The following is a 6679-nucleotide window of genomic DNA, read 5'->3' on the forward strand; positions in this document are numbered from 1 at the left end:
ACAGCCTTAGAATAGAGAGATGTTCATTTAGAGCAGAGATGAGGAAGAATTTCTTTAGCCAGTGGATAGTGAGTCTGTGGGAATCATTGCCAGAGATCGATGTGGAGGCCAAGTCATTGGATATATTTAAAGCAAATTGTCGCACTCCCAAAAAGGAGGAAACTATGTAACATTCAAGCCAGGACCATCAGACTCAAGAATGGTCACTTTCCCCAAACAGTAAGGCTGATCAACACTTCCATACCCCCATCTCCAAACACCACTACTTTATTATTTCCTGTCAGTCACCTCATGTACTGGCACTCCTCTGTGTGGTCCTTTGTCTTATCTCTCCTTTTTCCTGTAATTGATCATTCTTAGATATTCTGAACATCTGTTTAAAGTAATCCTTTCTGCTCATGTGTCCAGGTCCATGGGTATGATGTTCCATTCCTTGTTTACACTCTGACCAGAAAGACAGGAGAGAAGAAAGGTAAATTCAGCAGCAGCTCAGCATGCCTGTGATGCTCATTGTATCTTCTGCAACAGGGCTCTATTGCCATAAACATCTGTTGTGTGTCAGCATAGAGCAAATAATGACACCTTTCAATCCTTTGTACCTTTGCAGGTTTTTTGGTAGAGCAAGTTACTGCCACTTACCAGCTCTTTCTCCATAGCCCCGCAATTATCTCCCTCTTACTCATTATTCAGTTTCTCGAGCCCCCCCCCCCCCCACACTACTTCACCATTTCCCATTCCCATTTCTTTCTCTCACCTTAACTCCTTACCTGCCCAGCACCCTCCTCTGGTGCTCCTCCCGACTTTCCTTTCTTCCATGGCCTTCTGTCCTCCCCTGTTAGATTTCCCCTTCTCCATCCCTTTATCTCTTTCACAAACCAACTTCCCAGCTCTTTACTTCACCTTCTCCCCCCCCCCCAGATTACACCTATCACCTTGTGTTTCTGCCTCCCTTTGCCCACCTTCTTACTCTGACTTCTCATCTTTTATTCTCCAGACATGATTAAGACTCTCAGCTCAAAATGTCAACTGTACTCTTTTCCATAGATGCTACCTGATCTGCTGAGTTCCTTCAGCATTGTGTCTGTATGTGTGTTGCTTGGATTTCTAGCATCTGTAGATTTTCTCAATTGTTATTAAGTTCATGTTCAATTGCAACTACTTTGACTGTTTCCACTGTTCTTTCAGCATGCTTTCCAGATCATAACGACTGGCTGCATAATTAAATCAACTGCTTGAAATCCTATCTACAGATTGAAAGTGTAAAGTTTAAAATCCTTCACTGTAATTCCTTTGAAGTAAGTTTGCAGATGATACAAGGATTATTGGTATTGTGTTTAGTATAGAAGACTGGCAAAAAATACAATGAGATATAGATCATTTGCAAATTTGAGCAGAGAAATGGCAGATGGAGTTTAAGCTGGCTAAATCTGAAGTGTTGCACCTTGATAGGTCAAGTGTAAAGAGACAGTATACTGTTAAGAGCAAGACCTTTAACAGTATTGATGAATAGAGGGATCTTGTGTTCTGAGTTCATAGCTCCTTGAAAGTGCTACATAGATTCATAAGGTGGTCAAGATGCCACATGGCATGCTCCCCTTTATTAGTCAAGGCACTGAATTCAAAGCAAGGAAGTTATGTTGCAGCTTTATAAAACTCTAGTTAGGTTGCATCAGGAGTATTGCATATACACATAGATCTGGTCACCCTGCTATAGGATGGATGTCAAGACTTTGAAGAGGGTTCAGAAGAGATTTACCAGAAGGTTGACTAGGATAGAGGACATGTGCTATATAGAAACAGAAACATAGAAAATCTACAGCACAATACAGGCCCTTTGGCCCACAGTTGTGCTGAACATGTCCCTACCTTAGAAATTACTAGGCTTATACGTAGCCCTCTATTTTATTAATCTCCATGTACCTTTCTAAAAGTCTCTTAAAAGACCCTATCGTATCCACCTTCAATCACTGTTGCTGGCAGCCCATTCCACGCACTCACCATTCTCTGAGTAAAAAACTTACCCCTGTGACATCTCCTCTGTACCTACTATAACAAGAGGCTGGACAAACTTGGGCTGCTTTCTCTGGAGCTGTGGGGGCTAATAGAGGTTTATAAGATTGCATAAGAGGATCTTAAGGGGCATAGATAGAATAGACAGACAGTATCTTTTTCCCAGCGTTTACATGTCTAATACCAGAGGGAATGCATTTAACGTGAGAGAGGATAATTTCAAAGGAGTTATGAGGGTCATTTTTTTTTACGTAGAGAGTGGTGGGTGCCTGCATTAAACTGCCTGGGGTGGCGGGAGAGGTCGAAATATTAGGGTCTTTTAAGAGATGCTTAGATATGCAGACTAGTGTGAGGAAAATGGAATGATATGGATATTATATAGACAGAAGAAATTAGATTAGTTAGCCATTTAATTGGTTTGGCACAACATTGTGGGCCAAGGAGTCTGTTTCATTGCTGTACTATTTTATGTTATCTCATTATTAAAACAATTCCACTTGCTGTGTACTAACAGCAAATGAGACTTCACTTTGGTAGAGTGGATCATTCTGCAATAACATAAGATAATAAGAAATAAGCAAAGTCAGGCCATCAGCCCATTGGGTAAGTGCAGCTATTAGTTCATTATCCCTCTCTGCTCTATTCTCCTGTCTTCTCCCCTTAAACCTTTACATCCTTCTTAATTAAGAACCAATCAACCACCGCTTTAAATATATTCAAAGACTTGGCCTCCACAGCTATTTGTGGCAATGGATTCCACAGGTTCATCACCCACTGGTTAAATAAATTCCTCCCCATCTCTGCTCTATAGTTATGTCCTTGCATTCTGAGGCTGTGCCCTCTGGTCCTTTCATCACCTCCAGGTTCATTCTCTCTAGGTCATTCAATATTCTATAGTTTCAATGAGATCCTCCACTCATTCTTCAAAATATCAGTGAGTACAGGCCCCCAGCCATCAAAGGCTATATTAACCATTTCATTCCTGGTATCATTCTTGTGAACCGCCTCTGGGCCATCTCCATTGCCAGCACACTGTTTCTTAGATAAGGGGCCCAAAAAAGCTCCAAGGGTAGTCTGACCAATATCTTATAAACCCTCAGCATTACATCTTTGCTTTTATATTCTGGTCCTCTTGAAATGAATGCTAACATTGCCTTTGCCTTCCTTATAATTGGCACAACCTGCAAGATTCCCCCATTTATAATATATACTCAATTTAACTTCACTAATACAGGATAGTGATCCAGTTGACTCTGCCTGATTACTAATTTGGCCCAGAAGAAGAGTGCATCTTGTGCCCTTTTGTACCATTAATCAGCATTTATTTAAACTTGGATCTCATTGGCCATTTATCAGTTATGTAAACTGTCACTCCAAGTTCTTTACTAGGGTATTTCTTGACTGTGAACCCTCAATATACATTTGAAGCATCTGTGAATTTAGGACACTGAATCTCTACCCTGCATTTGCATCCTCTCTGCTTCCTGCTTACTTGCTAACTTCCTGCTTTCTCAGTTAATCTCAGTGTTGTGAACATCACAGTTCTATATTGCCTCTCATAGTTTGTAGTCATATAAAAGCTGCTTCACAGTGTGCATCCTATGCTTACAAGTTAAACAAGTGGTTCTGGCCTCTGGGCTATCTTTTGCTAGTATAATGCTCTGGTTCCCTGAACTGCTTTCAACTCCAATGCACATTTCACACAGCAGTTCCCTTAGTCACAACAGCATCCAGTTCCACTGAGTGGTTCACATTGAGAGTCGTGGCTCACAGAGTTGGGGACTGTGTCCATGGGAAATTCCAGTGATTTGCAAAATCCCTGCAGCTGCCTTCACATTGCCAAATTCGCTCTATGGATGATGCAGCTGAGTGTGACTGTATTTTCATAAGATTATCTTATACTATATACATAGACTGATTATGTATATATGCCAAATGCCAGATCTTGACCTAAAACTTTGATTTACACCTTTTCTTTCACAGATGCTGTTTGGTTCCTTGAGTTCTTCAAGTGTTCTGTTTATTGGCATTCACTGTAGATTGGCTTTGTGGATGACAGAATCAGGCCCATGTTGGCTGCTGGATGTGGCAAAGTGGATGCAGGAGACATGGGAGATTAAAACCGTTTTACGTTGAATATTGCATTTGTGTTTACAAATGCCAGCAGCTACGTACTGATCATAGCTTTACTGTGAGTTGTCAGGCAAACATAATTCAGAATTTGGCCTGTCATCCTTAGCAGTGTCAGAAGCCAGCAAAAGAACATTGCAATTATCTACTGTACTGCTTAACAAACTCCAATCCATGACAATCATACTCTATTGTTAATCAAGCTGAAAGGCAATAAATGCTTATTTTAATTAGTGTATAACATTTGTTACACTAGCACTACCTAGCTTTCACTTCTGGCAATGATCCAGGGAAGAGAAATTTTACTTTGATACCTTGTTTGCTGGTAACCATCTTTCTATGAAAGTTTTTTTTTGAAGGTGAGGTGCATTATTGTGGCAAGAAACATTGCAGAAAAGAGTGCAAGGGCAGTGATCGGACTTGACTGATCTTTGCTGAGATATCTATTGTGGATCACGGCTTGCATACCATTGTGGAGATTTGGCACAGTGGGACAGCGGTTGGCTGCCTCGTAGCTCCAATGACCCAGAAAGTGAAAGGAACAACTGGCAAATTTGAGATTTTTAAGAATATGGTATGACGAGTCCTGCAGCAGCATCTTCATGTTAGGGTGAAAGGTATACCTGGCATGTTTGAGGTTCTTGCCAGATAAGAGGTATTGAGGCTCTGGTCAAGGGAAAGAAGGAAAGATACATTGGGTTTAGCAGGTTGGGGATGAGTGAATCCCTTGATGACTATAAAAAGTAATTGAGAATACACTTCAGTGGGAATATCAAAAGGGCAAAGAAAGGTTAAGAAAGATCCCAAGAGGTTTAATAGTTATATTCAAAGGATAACTAGGGAAAGAATAGATTCCCCTAAAGATCAGAAAGGCCTTCTATGTCGCGAGCTGCAGGAGATAGATGGAGTTTTTAATAAATATTTCTCCTCTGTGTTTTCACAGTAATGTATTGTTCAGGAGAAAATCACTGTTGATCAAAAGATAAGAGATACAAGTGGTGATGTTTTGGAGGCCATACTCATTATCATAGAGGAGGTATCTGCCGTCTTACATGTGGATAAATCCCCAGGTCCAGACCAAGTTCATCCTCGTACTTTGTGGGAAGCTAGAGAAAAAATTGCAGAGGGTCTTGTGGAGATATTTGCTTCATCATTAACCACAACTGAGGTTCCCAAAGACTTCTCTCAGTCAAGAGATCAATCCATGGTCTTAGAATATGGCTTTTAGGATGGCAATGAGAAGATATTTCTTTACACTGGTGATTATAAATCCTTAGAATTTTTTACTTTCGAGTTTGGCTCTAATGCAAATGCAAGGCTACAAATGATTGATTTTGGAATACTAAGGTGATCAGGACATTAGGGATTTGGTTGCAATGTGAATTCGAGGACCAGGATCATCCATGATCATACCTAATAGTAGATCAGCTCTGGAGGTCATATGACCAAGTCCTACTTTGATTTTGTAAAGCAATCTGAATCTCATTCAGATTCCTTGCATTTCATTTCCAGACAAATTTATTTGCAAACAATCCTATGACAATGTGTTATTTACCCTCTAATTGAATATGGGGATTAATCAAAATCTCATCATTATATCATGACATTTATTGCTTTAATTGAAGCTATAAAGTTCTGCATATTTATGCAATTCATAATTAATTGGCCTCTGTGGTTCCTAAAAAATGTATTGCTTCTTAATGATGACCCATGTATGCATATCGCCATTTTCTTTCCATGTTGGTGTACCAACTTCAAATATTTATGATTGGTACAGCACTTTATAACAATGATAATATTTAGCAAAATGCTCCCTATGAAATCAGAGCCTCTGAAATACTTTAGATGGAATTTTAGCTTCTTTTGACAAATTCTAATGCCACTATTTTAAATAAACAAGACAGTGGGCCTTTTCACATCTCAGTGACAAAGATACTGCAAATTATAAATGTCTCCTTTCAGGTAAACTGACAGCATCATTGCTTTCTTGTCCAGTGTAGAAACTTGTGATTAAGGTGCTTGCTGTTAGGAGCTGTTAATTAGACCAAAAAGGAAGAACAGTTGATTAGGTGCACATCCTGTCTTTAGAAGTGAGAAGAGTAATGTAACATATTTTAATTAATCTTTAAAAATGGAGGACGTAGACACTGAAATACCATTGTATGCTTGTTATTAATGGCTTAACAAGTCTGGCCCCGTAAAGCTGGCTTCTGTTATAGATTAGGAAGCAATTGAGAAATACTGTTTCTATTCTACAGAATAATATTGAATATTGTGATTATATAATACCAGAAAATTAGCTCTTCTTTTGTGCCTTTAATAATATTTGTATCAAGTTAAAATGTAACAAGTACAGTTAATTACTGATTGTACAAAATAATGAATTGCATCTGTAATTGAAACTTCAAATACAATTCAACATTTTAAACATAGAGCTTGGGGAAATGAAAAATCATTTGGGGATGGACATTACTTATTAAAATATTCATTATCAGGCTCAGGGCTCAGGAATTTTATTTCTTTTACTTATTAGAGATAT

This window comes from Hemitrygon akajei, chromosome 9 (genome assembly GCF_048418815.1).
Source record: "Hemitrygon akajei chromosome 9, sHemAka1.3, whole genome shotgun sequence".
NCBI lineage: Eukaryota > Metazoa > Chordata > Chondrichthyes > Myliobatiformes > Dasyatidae > Hemitrygon > Hemitrygon akajei.